The sequence below is a fragment of the Anser brachyrhynchus genome (genome assembly GCF_964034855.1).
Source record: "Anser brachyrhynchus genome assembly, chromosome: 1".
NCBI lineage: Eukaryota > Metazoa > Chordata > Aves > Anseriformes > Anatidae > Anser > Anser brachyrhynchus.
In genome coordinates this window covers 151,766,079-151,781,471 of record NC_137694.1, presented here as the reverse complement: position 1 = coordinate 151,781,471, position 15,393 = coordinate 151,766,079, and the positions used below count along the sequence as shown (strand labels likewise).

At 38.2% G+C, this 15,393-nt stretch overlaps 1 long non-coding RNA gene across 1 annotated transcript in view; it reads left to right on the top strand.

The window, feature by feature from the left end:
* Positions 1-910, top strand: part of LOC308188115 — a 437,773-nt gene extending 436,863 nt beyond the window's left edge. Inside the window, exon 2 of the long non-coding RNA XR_013945175.1 lies at positions 735-910. This is a non-coding gene — a long non-coding RNA (uncharacterized lncRNA). The remainder of the gene's footprint in view (positions 1-734) is intronic.
* Positions 911-15,393: the final 14,483 nt, after the last annotated feature.

Below are 15,393 nucleotides of genomic sequence, written 5' to 3'. Positions count from 1 at the left end.
TGGCTGCTCAAAATTGAGTTCCCTGTAGCACTGAGCTACCTGGACTAACTTAACCTAGTGAGCTCAGACATCATTACTAATCCAGTGGCAACAGTCCGAGCTAATTTCTCCTCCGCAACAGAGCAAATTGCTTTAACTTCAGCAGAGATAGTCTTAGAATAAGAAATTACCAGTTTTCATACACATGTAGTACAACCTTTTCTTAAAGTTAGCTTTTAATGTGGGCACAGTAAATCATCATTAGCATTTGTACAATACATTGGGGATTTTTGAAGTGGTGACAGATTTTCAGCCATGTAATGTAACTTTTTTTTTTTTTTTTTTGCCATGAAGGGATGAAATGGTGAAGCAAAACTGAACATTTACAAATGTTATCATTCATGGTACTGAAAGATCAAGTAGCAGAACTAAAGAGACAAGCAGATGCACTTAGAAAAAAATCAATGCATATGAGATACTTCTTTGATGACACATGCCTGGTTTTAGACTCCAAAGAGGTGACAGCAGAGGGAGGCCAGCTGCAGGGATGGAAAAGATGAGTGAAACAGAGATAAGGCACAAGAGAAACAGGATAATAGGAAAGATAATGATTGCGTAAATGTGAAGAAAGATATTAAGAGAGGAAGGAAGCCTGACAAAAACAGTGAATGCAGTAACACTGTCTAGTATATCAAATACTGGATATCATACATGGTCAATCAGAAGTTCAAATATAACGCTGGTAATAAGAAAAGAAGTGATAAAACGATATAATTCAGGCGAGAATATTTTGCACTAGTGGCAAAATCAAAGCACAGAAGGGAATATTGTGAAAGGTATTTTGATCACCTTCACTTCTTCACAGAAAAAAAAAACACTGTGAAAAAAAAGATTTTAATTAAAATTCACCTTCATTCTTTTGTCTCAATCATCAATAGTGGCTGATTATTAATGAATTTTATTTTTTTCACTGTAATACTTTTGTTGTTGTTTTTGCAAAGCTGTGCTCAGTTAATAGCTGCTTTTGTTTTGGAGATATAAGGTTGCTAGGAAGCATTTCATAAAAGCTACCTTTGTTAGCAGATGCCTTCAGTACCAAATCTACCCTTCAGGTATTGGCTTCCTGTAGGTGTATCGGTCTGCACAACCTCAGCCAAGGAGAAGTCTAACCAGGTAAACACTCCACTGTGTAACATACAGTTCCCGTCAAGACACCAAGACATGGCACACCTGCATGATGAATTTGTGCCCCTAAAAGTGACAGGAGAGGTGCTCAGGAGGAGTACATATTAGCCATGCCATGCAGGAGGGCCTGTTCCACAAAGCTGTAGCTAGTGAATATGTCTTCTAGCAGGACTCCTTTTCACATGGAGCCTGATGAGAAGGCATCTTCCATCTGTATGTGCAACCAACACCACTAACCCTCAATACCTCCAGGATGACAGCACAACTGCTGTGATATCATTGAACCAGCTACAAATTGCAGTGTGATTGAACAGATTACTCAAATCATGAGATGTGAAAGGTGCACCAAGATTTTTCCCCCCATTATCCCTCCCAGTGCACTTCCAAGAATAAAAAAACAGTATGATTGCTATGTATGTGACAGGCCTTGCAGTGGGGGGAAAGGAGGGTAGCCCACAAGTTCTACTTTCTGCTTAAAGTCTAACACAAGGCCTTATCTGTCACAGATCCTTAATTTATCATTATTCAAAGAGCTGTAATTAACTGGATCAGAAATCATGGCTCACAATATTGAATTAAATAGAAAATACCATTTTGTCCATGAATCAATCTTGCTGAATTTCAAATTGAAATATGAAACAGAAAATGTCAAAATGTGCCATGAGAATGCTTAATTTTTGAAAAGATAATTTGATTGTTGGTTAAAAGTTAAAAAAAAGGCTAGATTTATGGAGTTTTTTTCTTTTTCTTTCATCTCTGAAGTAAAAAGAAAGAAACCCAGTTTTTGAAAGAATTGAATTTTCTTGTTAATTTAAATAAGATCTATCATGGAGTTATTCGTCTACCATTCGACTTCTTTTTCATATCTTTATTGTAATCACTTTGTTAGTAGCTGCTTCTCACCGCTATTTCAGTTGTACATCATATCAAACATGCAATGGACAAATTGATTTTTCTAAAATTTCTAAACTCTTTCATTGCACATGCTGAAACTAGAGGATAATTTGGTCCTACACACCATTTCGAAGCTCTGTAACAGCCATTGTTTGTCTGCCATATAAATGAAGCTGAAGCATCACATTGCCATGGGATTAACTCACCACAAGTTGCATTTCTAGTAAAGGAGACTGCAAGTTTAAATTGTTTGAAAGTACAGTCAAAGCTGCAATTTTTCCAGCTGAAGAGAACTTTATCTTAATAGCTGAAACTCACACCTGTTCAGAGGACCATGCCAGGCACTTAAAATGAATTTAAACCCTTATAATTTTGCTATAAATTTAAGCAATAACTTATCACATGAGCCTTGATCTGGCTCTAGACCAAGGAATGAATTTCACCTGTGGTGAGTGTTGAGTGAAGGGAAAAAATGTACAAGAAAGATTCCGCAGAACTAAGCAAACTGATAAGTTAAACAAGGGGATTGGCAAAGAGCCTGCTATGATTGGTGATATTGGCTAAACAATGTGAGAAAAGTAATCTGAGATATTTTAAAAGCCATTCTAAACCCTTACCTAGAAACAAAAGAGAGATATACTACACTTTCTTTGTGTTAGCCAAGAAGAAGGGGTGAGGACCTAGTTGTTCCATTCATGCCTTTGTTGAGGCTCTGAATTTTCAAACACTGAATTAAACTCAGAGGACAATCTGAACTTTATAGATACAGAAGAAACTGGTGATAAAGGAAAAGACTGTATCATAGGATAGCTATTAAATACTATTTTCCACCAATTAATATCATAACAGATACAGCTCTAACAGGATTAGAAAAGTATATCTTGACGTGGTATCTTGTGATGTAGAGTACAAAAGAAAGGGGCTATGGCTGAAGAAAGCCAAAAATGTCAGTTTGCATGACCCAACAAAAATGCAGTAAAAATCTAGTAGCAGATATGTAAAACTACCTTTAAAAGGCTTTGTTGATGTAGTATTGGAGCTGCAAGTCTGTTATTTCACACCTTGTCTGTGCTGCCAACTACTTGTAGGGATTTATCTGCTTGCACAACATGAGTACTTCTGTTTTTATGCCCCAGCCACACAAACTACATGTCCAAATGTAGGCTGAACATTCATCTTCAAGCTTTAACATGTGATTTTGATAACAAAAAAGGTCAAGTGAATTATCTTATTTATCTGGGCCTCTGAACTGTTACCAAGCTTTCCACAGGCTAACACTGTGCTTAGAAATACATACATCAAAGTAAAAGGTTAAGGGTTTCATATATAAAAATAATCAAGTAATCAACTAATTCATTTGCTAAATCTGATGATAAAGACACTTTCACCTTAAAAGTCAGGATAGAGGTAATGTGGTTTGTAAAATCCTTTAGGAAACTCTGGAATGTTGAGGGTTTTCTCTAAAACTTCATCTGTCAGTGGGAAATGCAGTTTAACTTCATAAGGCAATAAATATGCTTTTGAATGACCTCCCTTTTGTTTTACAGTGACATCAGATATTCTGACATTAAGACCAGAGCCAAGTAGAATAGAAAGCAGATGGGAACTCTTGGTAGAACTGCAGCAGATTACGGAACTTAGATTCACATTTGCAGGTACTCAAATATGGATTTCACTTCAGGAAACCCAGCAAACATTACTCCAGTATGGGAACTGTATTTCATTCTCTTATTATGTATGATTTCTGAAACTAGTTTCAAATTCGTGCTCTAGAAATGGCTTCATTCCAAGTCATTGTATGTTGGATATTACTGAATATAGTAAAGTCCATTTACTGTTGAATATGAAATGTCTTTTATTCATGTATCTGCTATTATAGTGACAAGCCTGTGGTTAACCAAATCCAAACTTATGATGTAAGTGTGTGATGTAAGAAAAACCTAAGCTAATTAATTATCTAAACTTATATACTATCTGCAGTAATAACAAAATGTCTTTATTCACACTTGTAGAGACTCCGTCTTATTGCTTAAACTTAAAACAATATTTTGAGGGCATAATTATAGTAGCGTTCATTAGGTAGAACTAGAGTTGTCCTTAATCCTTCTGTACCTGAGCAAAGCTTGTAAAAATGAGCTCTAACTAGAAAAAGTGTTGCAACCTGTCATAGACTAATTATACAGACCTTCTGTGTGAATGCATAAAAATGAAAAAAAATGTAATGAGCTACCTGTTTTTTACATATTTCATAAATATTCTGCATGCTTTTTATAAATGGCTGTTCTGAAAAGGGACAGTTATGACAATTTGTCCTCCTTTCTTTCCCAGGTATTAATTTAATGAGTTTTAATTAAAAACAAGCATGTGAAGATTACATGAGTGTGGACTTGGAAGAACATACTAAGCCACACACAAGTGTACACACTATTTGTAGGTGAGGCTCAGTACACCTGCATCTGAATGATAAGGTCTAATTTGAGGGCTATAATTTCCATCTAATTTGAAGCTAAAGCAATAAAGAAATGAAACATAAACTGAGGTAGAATTAAGTGCATGCTTCCTGGACAGAGCTGTCTTTTTCTCTCCAGAAATCCATAATGCTCCACAGGGATAACAGTAGCTAACTCTTTTGGCCATGTGCAATGGATAAAAATGGCTGAATGAATATTTCTGGATGTCAGTGTTTAATTTGATTGCACCGTATGCCACAGGAGCTCACTGGATTTAATTATCACTTTGCCCCAGAAAAAAAAAATCAAGATTTTAATTTTTCCTAGCAAAACTTTTTAGAGTTCTCTTAAGAGGATCTCATTGTCATTATTACTATTTTTTGACAGGCCTACTGTGTGAAGCAGACTTATAATTTCATTACTCCAAGATACTAAGTCGCTCAGTGGACTGAGCTCATTCCTCTCTCAGTATGTTGAGTCAGGCAGCTTCTATGCAGGGTTTGCAAAATTCCTTTGTCTCGGGTAACATTTGTGACCTACCTCAGTGACTGACTGGCACCTTTGCTGTCTGGGTTAGGATACCTTCAGGCTCCCACTTTGAGGAGCTTTTGTAAACTGTTCTTTTAGAAGCCTGACAAGGCCTTCAAAGTTATGAAGTAACCCAGGAACCTCTTCTGCCTTTCTATGTTCTTGCACAAAATCCTGGCATCAGTGTGCCCAAATGAGCTCTATCACACAAAGAGATAAAGAGTACAGTCATAGTGTTTAAGCTGACCTGTGATTATCTGAATTGAATCTGACATGCTTGTACTCCATGCTAAAAGCTGCAGTGGCCACTGGCAGATTACTAAACCCTGGCAACTCAACAAACATTCTCATTTTAGTTGTATCAGAATGATGATCCTGTTCAAATCTTCCCATTTTCATCACCTGGGTTGGAAACATCGGCTGATAATGTTGTCAGTCAAATCAGCTGTCCTAGCAACAAAACTGATAGCCCTGGGCAATGATGATGGCTTCTTTCAATTAGCACTTTGTCTTGCAAAGTTGGCCCATGAGTAAAGTGGTGCAAACATTCAATGAGCTAAATCAGATGAGACTGAACAGCCAAATATGTAAGAAAAGGTAGTATTTATCCTGACCAACATGCAAAACCAAACTGAATTAATTTGTAGGAATTATTTATTTAATAAAACTGCAGTATAACAATTTGCCTAGTAATTCTGCCTCAGGGAATGGGGTATATGTACAAAGGTGTGGACTTGATTAATTTGGACCTGATTTTTTGAAATAAATGTTCAAATACAAACCTAAAGAGGAAAAAATTATATACTATCATCTAATTTTTGGCTAGGCATGAAAGATACAAATTTAAAGTAAGAGACATAGGTGCTTATTTTTCAATCCATTCTTTCATTTATATCTTTCTGAGGTCGCACAATATTCTACAGAGTGAGCACTCCTAAAAAATGAAGAGAAAGGGAAGTTAGAGGTTCATTGCCTGTCCATAATAGTTGCATATCATCTTAAGAAAAGTAAAGGATATGGCACAAAGTAATTTAACAAAAGCCAGCAGTCACAATCTTCCTGTAAGAGCAAGGTAACGTAAAGCTACAGTCAGAAAGCACTGAAGGGCTTTTGAATCACATGATTAGCCTTGTGGTAATGTATATGTGTTTCCTTAAAACAAAGCAGCACTAATATAAACTACTAAGACATTATTGGTACCAGAACAAGAAAATATCTCTGGAAAATATAATGCAATAAAGATATAATAAAATAACAAACCCCAAACCAAACAAAAACATTGATCTGTTCTGTATCAGGTTCATATGGTACTACAAAATGAGTAAGCAATCAAATAGAGCCAATAGGCTAGCATTGCCTTCCACCTTCCCACACCCTAAATCAGTGTCCAAAGGGTGCAGGATATTTCTGATTAGCCAAGACCAGTTTTTAATATCTCCATGCCACACCCTGTGAGCAGCCCTGCTGATTTCAAGCTGCCTGTACAAGGAATAAGGCCCTAAGAGGACAAGAGCACACGATATTGTTCCCTGCACACCAGTGTCCACCTCCGCATTTGTCCTGCTTGACCTTTATAGTGTTGCCCTCATTTACTGAATCCACCGCATCCTGTATGACAACCTGTCCTTCTTTAGGAATACCGCCTAGTGCAAAGAATACCTCTGCACTCCTACCTCGTCAAACTCCTAATCTCCTGATTAAACTATTCCTTCCTAGAGCATTGCACTGTGATAAGTGATGAAATAGTTTACAGTTTTTCTGGATTCTGTTTCCTCTCCTGAGGCCAGTGTTGGAGGAAAAATCAAGCTGATTATCAGAATATTTCTTATTGCCTATAAATAAAACTTTTTCAGGGCTAAGATTAATCAAAAGATATATTTTATATATGACTTCACTATTAAAGAGGTGTTTTGTTTTGTTTTGTTTCCAAATGGCCAGAAAAGGAGCACTTAGAACATGAATGCCTTCCTCACCTACTCAGGAGCATCTGGGGATGGTATTTCTAAGACACATTTACACTTATAATGGTACATTGATTTTCATTATTTTTTATTAGTCATGATACCTCTGGCGTTTTCCTTCTGAACTCTCTTTTCTAAGTTTCCTCAAAGTTAGCCAAGTATGCAAGTTCACTTTTATTTCTTAATTCCAAAGAGGAATATGGAAAGTGCCTGCTCTGCTTTTTTATTAATGCATAGTTTGCAGTGGAGATAATCCACATGATCCAAGGAACAAAAACACCCACTTCATGCAGGTGTGTGGGCATGGCTGAGTTTCACTCTGCTGCCAGAAATCTTACACAGGCTTTGAGCTTTATACTCACTGGATAAATATGCAATCCCTCAAATAATTTTGCATCCAATACATCATGAGTAATTTATAAAAAGAAGTAAGTTAGCAGGGAACTGGCACTTGCCACTATGTACAGTCTTTGAAAAGCCTTGGTACAATAATGATTTATCTTGCTTAACAAGGGGGAAATGATGCCTAGTACTCAGTTGTTAGCACTTCTTATAAGCCTCTTAAGCAATCTTTTTTTGCCCAGTGATAAAAGAATTCTTTACAGGTTTTTACACAAAATCTCTAAGCAGCTATCCAAAATCTGCAGGATTTTTCTTCCAGGGTTCTTCCACCTTCTGCTTGCTATTCTATTTGTCTCCGTTCTTATGTATTAATATGAGATGCCATTCTAAAACGAATAGAAATTTAATAGGAAGCATACAAATTTGCTGACGTGATGTTATATCAGACACAATGACTGCTAGTGCAGACTTTAAAGAAAACCCACAACATTCTGTAATATCTCAAGCATAGGCTGGAAGTTTCATTATTGCATCTCAGAATCAAAATAATTTCTTGACATAACAAGAGAATTAAAATTAAATATATATGTATATATATGTATATATATGTATGTAACTTGAGCTATAACTGCTTGTCTCCTGACCTGACCTAGTTCCTGGAGGGTACTGTCTCTCCATCAACTCCTGGGCACCTGCTGCATTATTTGCTCAGGTGCAGCAGCATGTGAGCACAAGGAGCCAGCACAGGCCACAGGGTACTGTGGCTTTCTTTCACCTGGACCTGTGCCCTACCCAGTGAGCCCTCTTATAACTTGAATTATTAAAGTGCTTGAATATTAACCTTGGGTAAAGGTTATTCAAATGGAGCTTTGTTGTTTCTGGACCTATATTGGCTTTAGTTATTCATACCACATGGTACCTAATCTAAGAAGTATAGTCAGATCTGTGTTGCTTCTGTGGAGTCATACATTCTGGTTGTACTGCACCTACTGAGGTCTCAAACCAAGGTTTCCTTTCACCGCACTAGATCCACCCTGTGCGTGAGTGGTACATGGGAGGAAAGAGAGAATGGTGATTGCATTTGGTATAGTTAATGGAAACCTCATCTCTTCGTTTACAGAGCAGTGTGGTAGTCTTTTGACACTTCTCTCTCCCATCTTCAAATGAAAGTGTTGGAAAGAGAACTTTTACCCATTCACTTTAATGCATTTTAATTTCGTGCTTTCCTTAAACTTACTCCGCAAGTCCTCCCATTGATGTTATTAAAATGTCAGCATGAAGTGATTAGGCTACTTTGAAGATCATTCCTGAAAAATAATAAAAGAAAAAAAGAGGAATAATTGTGTCTATATGAATTTTATTAGCTCACACAGACATAATGCTTCTCCAAATAAATGTCCAGTAGAATGGGTATCATAATAAATTATGTAAGTAGATAATTCTGTTAATTTATTGTTATTATTGCCTTTTCCTATACCATTACATACTAAGACAGACAAATATTTTCTCCCCTTAAACAAACATCAAATAATCTTCACATTCACAGGTTTCTAAAATAAAGTTTCTCACAATACAATAAGCGTTGCAAACACTGCATGACACAATGTTTTGGTTGACAAGTGAAATGAGTATCCGAGTGTCACAAGGAATGCCTGCAAGACAGAAGGCCTTGGTAGGGTGTGGAGCGATGTGTGGGAACACAGAAGATTACTTCGGAAAGATTTTTTATATATGTGTGTAGTGGTACATAAGTGCACGATGCTTTTGAAAACTCTCCTCCATCTCCTATTGCTTGCATTTCTTCATTGCTATATCACATTTCTCATCGGACTGCAATACTTCTGAGACAGGGCTTGTGTCTAGCTGAGCCATCCCTAAGGCACCTAAGATGCTATGGGAGTGTCATAAGTACAAATTTTTAATCTTTGCTTCTCCCTAGTCATATTCTCATCTCTGATTATTAACTGCCACTCTTTAGAAATACTGGTTTTGAAGATTTTCCACTTCCCTGTTTCTCTGTGGTGTTATATGCTTCAATTCAAGTAACTAAATTAAGTCAATGGCACCCAGCTTCTCTCTCTAGGCTTTCACCTGCTGCTTCAAGGCAAAAAAAAAAAAAAAAAAAAAAAAAAAAAAAAAAAAAAAGAGCAGTTCTCCCCAGTCTGCAGCTGTAGGCTAATTATCTCTCTGGTCTGTCAGCAGAAAATTTAAAGAAATACACACTTTCTTCTGCTCTTTTTTTTCTTTTTTTCTTTCTGGTTTTCCACAGGCCAAGTGGTCTCCATTTAATTTTCAATTTAACCCCACTAACTTCAGAGCCTGCACATAATAGCTGAATTTAGCTGGGCAGATTATGATACACCCCATTCTCCCTGGGCACTACATGGGGAATTCAGGCACCACATTTGGGTCTCTGGATTCCACTACAGAAGTCGAACACCTAAAATGTAGGTTTGAGCATTGCCATACCTACAACTCTCTCCACATACGGGTCATGAAGACCTACATCAGGTGTGCCTAAGGCTGCTTTTCCCTCCCACACCCTTTCAGCTGTGGTTTCCCACCCTGCCTTAGTAAATACATGGATGAAAGGTACTAAGTACACAGACTCTCTCCTTCAGACTACAAATGTTTAAACTGGTGCCTGAGTTTTTTTGGGGAAAAAATCTGTTTTGTTTATTGAGGTATAGAGCTTTTCTGAAAGCAGGAGTGTGATAAGAACTCTAGATATATCAGCAAGTTAAAATTTTAGTATTTCTCTTCACATCAGCAGGAAGGAATTAAAAAGCAATTAGTTCGATATGTGATAGCTTCCTTTAATGACCTACTTATATATGAAATAAGGTGACCCAAAATTTACACCTATAGTGTTTGAACACTACTACAAACAGCATATGGAGCAATGTTGAATTCTCTGTTGACCTAACAGCAATTTTATTCATGTTGCCATGGGGAATACATTGCTCATTAATTAGTTTACTCATAGTTAATATTTTTTGCATTAGCTTGTAAACAGACTTTTCTAGGCTAAATCAATCATTTGTCAAGTATCTGATGGGTTGGTCATGTTCTTTTAGGAAAAAAATGGTTAACACTGCATTAAGCAACTAAAAATTGTCATCTCTGCTAATGGAAGAGAGAGAGGAACCTGTCCAAATCTCCTGGAATTAATTTTAAAATAACAAGACAAATCAGAGAGGTTTTCATACATTTCTTTTCCACTTTGTAGGGGAGAACTAAAAGTGGTTCTAGACACCTAAGGAACTGAAGCCCATAGAAAAGACATATGGCATTGGATACATCATGTGGTTGTCTGAATGCAAAATACTGAACACATCTGAAAATGTCATCTGTGACTCTTGACTGTTGGTGGGAACATCTCTCACCCAGAGCTAATCTATTTGAAGTGCAAGGCCTCAGCTGTTTCCTCAGCACTTCCTGCTGACATCTTTGTCTTTGATGCCAGCACTGTCTCTGCCACTTTTAGCTTAAAGTACATGTCTTTAACATGAAGCTAGACTTTATTCCTTAAACCTTAAACAGCATTTTTCTCTGCTCTGTTTTTCCAACTGTATGTAGATGTGATTTGGTTTAATAAATTCCAGGTTGTGACTGTTAGAAAATAAAATCCCCAAAATGCTACACTGGGAGGGCATTTTTTTTCACTTATTGTACACTTTGCAAAACTGTCACTGCTGCCGGACCATTCATTACAAATGAGCTAGTTCTGGCTCTCAGTAGTAGAAAATGCACAAGTAAGTTGAAGTCATAAGATATGATGAGAGAACTCTTCCATTCTGCCTTTCTTCTCATTGAGAAAATGAAGGCTATTGATTTCCTATTATTCATTTTCCACTGTTTTAAGTTTAAGCCCTTCATATTTATATGTACATTAGGGGATCTAAAGCCACAGTGCTGAAGGGGTTAAGCAGGTTTTAAGCAAAGAAAATGTGTCCAGACTTGCAGAAGCTTTCAAAATGCCATCTAAAAATCAGTGCATAGTAGTCAGCAAAGGCTCAGCCACAGAGCATAGAAAGCAATACTTTGAAAAGAGCTCTTTATTGTTCAAGTACTTTAAAAGTGTATTTTTAAACATCTGGAGCTGTGAAAACTGCACAGATGAGATTGTTCGTTACAGGAGGAGGCAGCGGATGGCAAGCAGCTGTGGGATCAACAACATAACACCTGGTTTCTGACCTAAAGTGACTAAGAAACTGGAGATCTCATCACTGGCAGCCACAGTCCTGCAACATGATCTATCCTCTGATATATTTGTCTAATGCTTTTTTTAGGCCTCCTGTAGGCTCTAGCTGCAGAAAACAATCCCTCTGAGTTCTTTCTTTCCTTGTAGAAATTGGCAAAGAGATAAGAAACAAAGTATGAAAGATAGCAAATGGATCTTGGGGGAATGTGATGGAGGGGGAGCCTCTCTTCGCTTATAATGAGCAGACTGTTGCTCCAGTGCAGAAATTCAAGTTTTGTCTTTCAAATCACCAGGTGTCTCCTAGACCTCATAGATTCCCTATTTTTTCCTCAGTTTCTACTTATAGCATTCACACTTCCTGCTACAGGAGACTAACTGCAGCAAAATGTTTTCAGTCTGCCAGAAGGATTGCTTATAAGGTCTGTATGTTTGTTTCAGTCCTACGCAAGTCTGTACATTTTTTGGTGTAGACGTGTACTAAGTCAGTGGGAATTATGCCTGCATATGCCAGAGCTGAATATGGCCCTAGATTTACTGTGTCATCAAGTATTCGTAACACAATAGCATTTGTCAAAATGCCAGCGTGAAGTGCAAGTGGGTTTCAAACAGCTGTAGTACTGCCATATGCTGCCCTTTGGTTAAGCCATGACTTAAAGTTCAGCTTCCCATTTAGAGCAAAAATTGACAGATTCATCTTTTCCAGATCTTCAGAAGCAGTCAGGCTCTCAGCTGTGCCTCTACTCATCTAAATCCTTCAGATGGACACTACTGACACCTACCACTGCCATTGAACCCAGTGGGTGCCTTGACTGATGAAAAAACTCCTCATGGAATTCACTGTCCACCATGAATGAAGTGTTTGGGGTCCAGCTCAAGCCAGAAGCTCAGAGGAGACCTTGCAAATAGGCACCCTGCCAGTAGACCTGATCTCCCACTTACGACACATACTGAATCAGGATAAGGTAAGGGTCAGAGCCCTCAGACACGATTTGGACTGCTTAGGTGTGTTTGCACCCTCTGCTGTGATGTGAGCTTTGCGCTCCATATTAAAGGAGATTTCCCTAAATGTCAGGTTTGGGGTCGATCTCTCTTACTGAATAGCAACAGGATAATGCCACTGTATGTAAGTGGTGAGGCTTGATGAGCAGGAACCTGACTCCCTAGACCACTGGTTCATAAACTGTAGTATGTTGGAAACTGTGCCCTACCTAACTGTTCAGCTATCAAAAATGAGGAAACTCTAACACAAAAGAGTGACAAACTCAAAATACTTGGTAGGGCACTGACATGAAATCCTATACTCATATCTCTGCTCTGAATCATGCTGGCCATATTTAGTAAACCTAGGACTCCTACACCCTTGGTGAATAATCTAAACTGGAAGGCAAATGCATGTTTTTAGAAGTGGAGATGGAGACATTCTGGCTGCTAGCAGGGACCCTTAATACCTGGGAAAGGACTCAACCTTTGCTTAAAGCATGGTCTGTCTACAAAAGATGGATTGAGTAGTACAGCAAACTGTTACTATGTGGATGATTCACTTGGTTTATGAGGAAGAAAATGGATTAAAGGGGATCTTTGAAAAAGAAGTTTTGTGCATCGGGTTGGACTATGCAACAAAAGAGTATTGAGAAAAATATTTCCCACCAATGTATTGTTAAAGAAATGTTGTGATTTCATAGGTAGAAACCATTTAATCTTTTTGACTGCAGCCAAAAATATAATCCTCCCTGGATAAGATGCTTAAGAGGTGCTGAGCAGTTTCAAATCCTACAACTATTAAGGCAAGCTGAAAGTGCTTATCACCACTCAAGATACAGATGTTTTACAGGAGCTGTCTGCCACAATGCTGTGGACACAATAATTGGCCATGATGGTATCCAAACTGTTTCATATGCAGTTCCTTCTCACCCTTGTTAAGATTAGTCTATTGAAAAAAGCCATGCAATCTCTACTAGCAAATCATATATATTCCTGGCCTCTTTGCTTTGTAAGAAGTAAGAAAGAGTTCAAAGTACAGAAAAAAAAATTGTTTAGGGCATGGGAAATTCCATAAATGGGAATAGATTGAGGAGCAAGGGTACCATAAGAATGAGAATGAGATGAATGAAAATTTACCAAAAAAAAAAAAAAAGTAGAAATATACTAAGAAGTTATAGAATTTAGGAGTTGGTTTCTCTGTCTCAAAAGACACGAATAGAGGGAATTTAAGTACATTAAAGCTGGAAAGCTAAAAACTGATCAAAGAAATCACTCTTTCATATGATGTGTCACTGAACTATAAAACTCACCTCCACAGAAAACCACTGTAGCCTAGAATTGAGCAAGATTAAAAAAAGAACTTGCTACACTCAACAATTACGTTTATCTTAAAATAGCTGGTAACATGCAGGATTTTTACAAGAGTCGTATTCGTAAAAGACTTGAAGATATTACTAGATCAGTCTTATATTTTACAATGATCTAATTGCCACCCAATTCATGGCAGTTCATGGATTAATAAACATGGGCCAAACTCTTCATGGCACTGAAATCAGACAACCTCATCAGTGAGAAATTCTGCTTCAGCTTTAAGAAATCACTTTTAGGTCAAACAGGAGCCAGTGGAAATGTCAAGTGGATTCTGCACATAGTGAACAGGGAGCATAAGCCTTACCAGACCTCCCTCCGTAACCCAGAAGAAGCCTGTCCTGAGAAGCTGGTGCCTGCCTCCAGGTCTGCAGAAGGCCCTGCCATGACACTTGCAGCTGCTTCTTCCTGCCTCCGTGGTTTTCACCATGCAGGCTGGTTCCAACGTTTCAGTTAAGCCAGATCCTCCTCCTCATTGATCATTTCTGGCAAAATGCTGCTGGTGTAGTGGTACAGAGGGACAAGTCAGATAAATTATGGCATGCTGAAAGCCCTGTATCAGCCCCCACCTGCACTCCTCAGATGATCGGCTGCTTCTGAGAAATCCTTTGATTTCCAAGTGGTTGCTCTGTCATAACTGTCTGCAGAAAGCTGAGCTGTGGAGCACCACTGCGAGGCCCTGTGTTTATCACGTGCTTAGTGCAACCACGACGGACTTGAGAAACTCCAGTCTTGTGCAACACAGAGCAGCTCTTTGCTTTGCGAAAGAATGATCAAAGCACTCAGCGCTGAGGCCTCGCCACCTCCTATCCGCCTCCCTACAAAAGCCTAGGCAACCCAGTGCAATTCCTCAGAGCTGGTGACTGTAAGAGTGAAAATAAAATCAGTCCTTACAGCTTCTTCCAGCAGGGACAAGGCCTTCCTGAACCAAGGTGTATTGGTGCTTCAGTCTGTCAGTGTTGTGGCACAAGTGAAACACGACAGTAAGATATTTCTCAAATCCTTGATATAAAATTGACACAAAAATATGTTCTCCGGAGGCTCATCTACATATTTGTAGGCACTGCTTTATTAATGAATGGTGCCTTCAGTAAAGAGACTCTGTGGAAACTTTGCAATCATCAGCCAGATACAGAAAAAAACAGAAGTGTTGTATAACTTGACAAATATAGTTCTGATCCTATCTTTAAAATATTTAGGCTGGGGAAAAATATATAAAGGAAAAATGACTGCTGTTTTAAAACACAACATTGGAAAGGGTGGAGGTGGGGAGCCATCGAAAGGGATTTATATTTCTCCTGCAGGAAAAATGCTTTGGTATAAATCCTTTGTATTGTGTGTAATCACATAGGTTACACCTACCAGTGGCCAAAGCATCCAGACTTCGGTTTCATCACCACTCATCATAAGAGACTGAAAAGAGAAAGCTACATAAATAAGCCCCATGCTGGCTGGTACACAAACAGTACAACCAACAGCACTTTCTGCTTCTCAGTGTTGA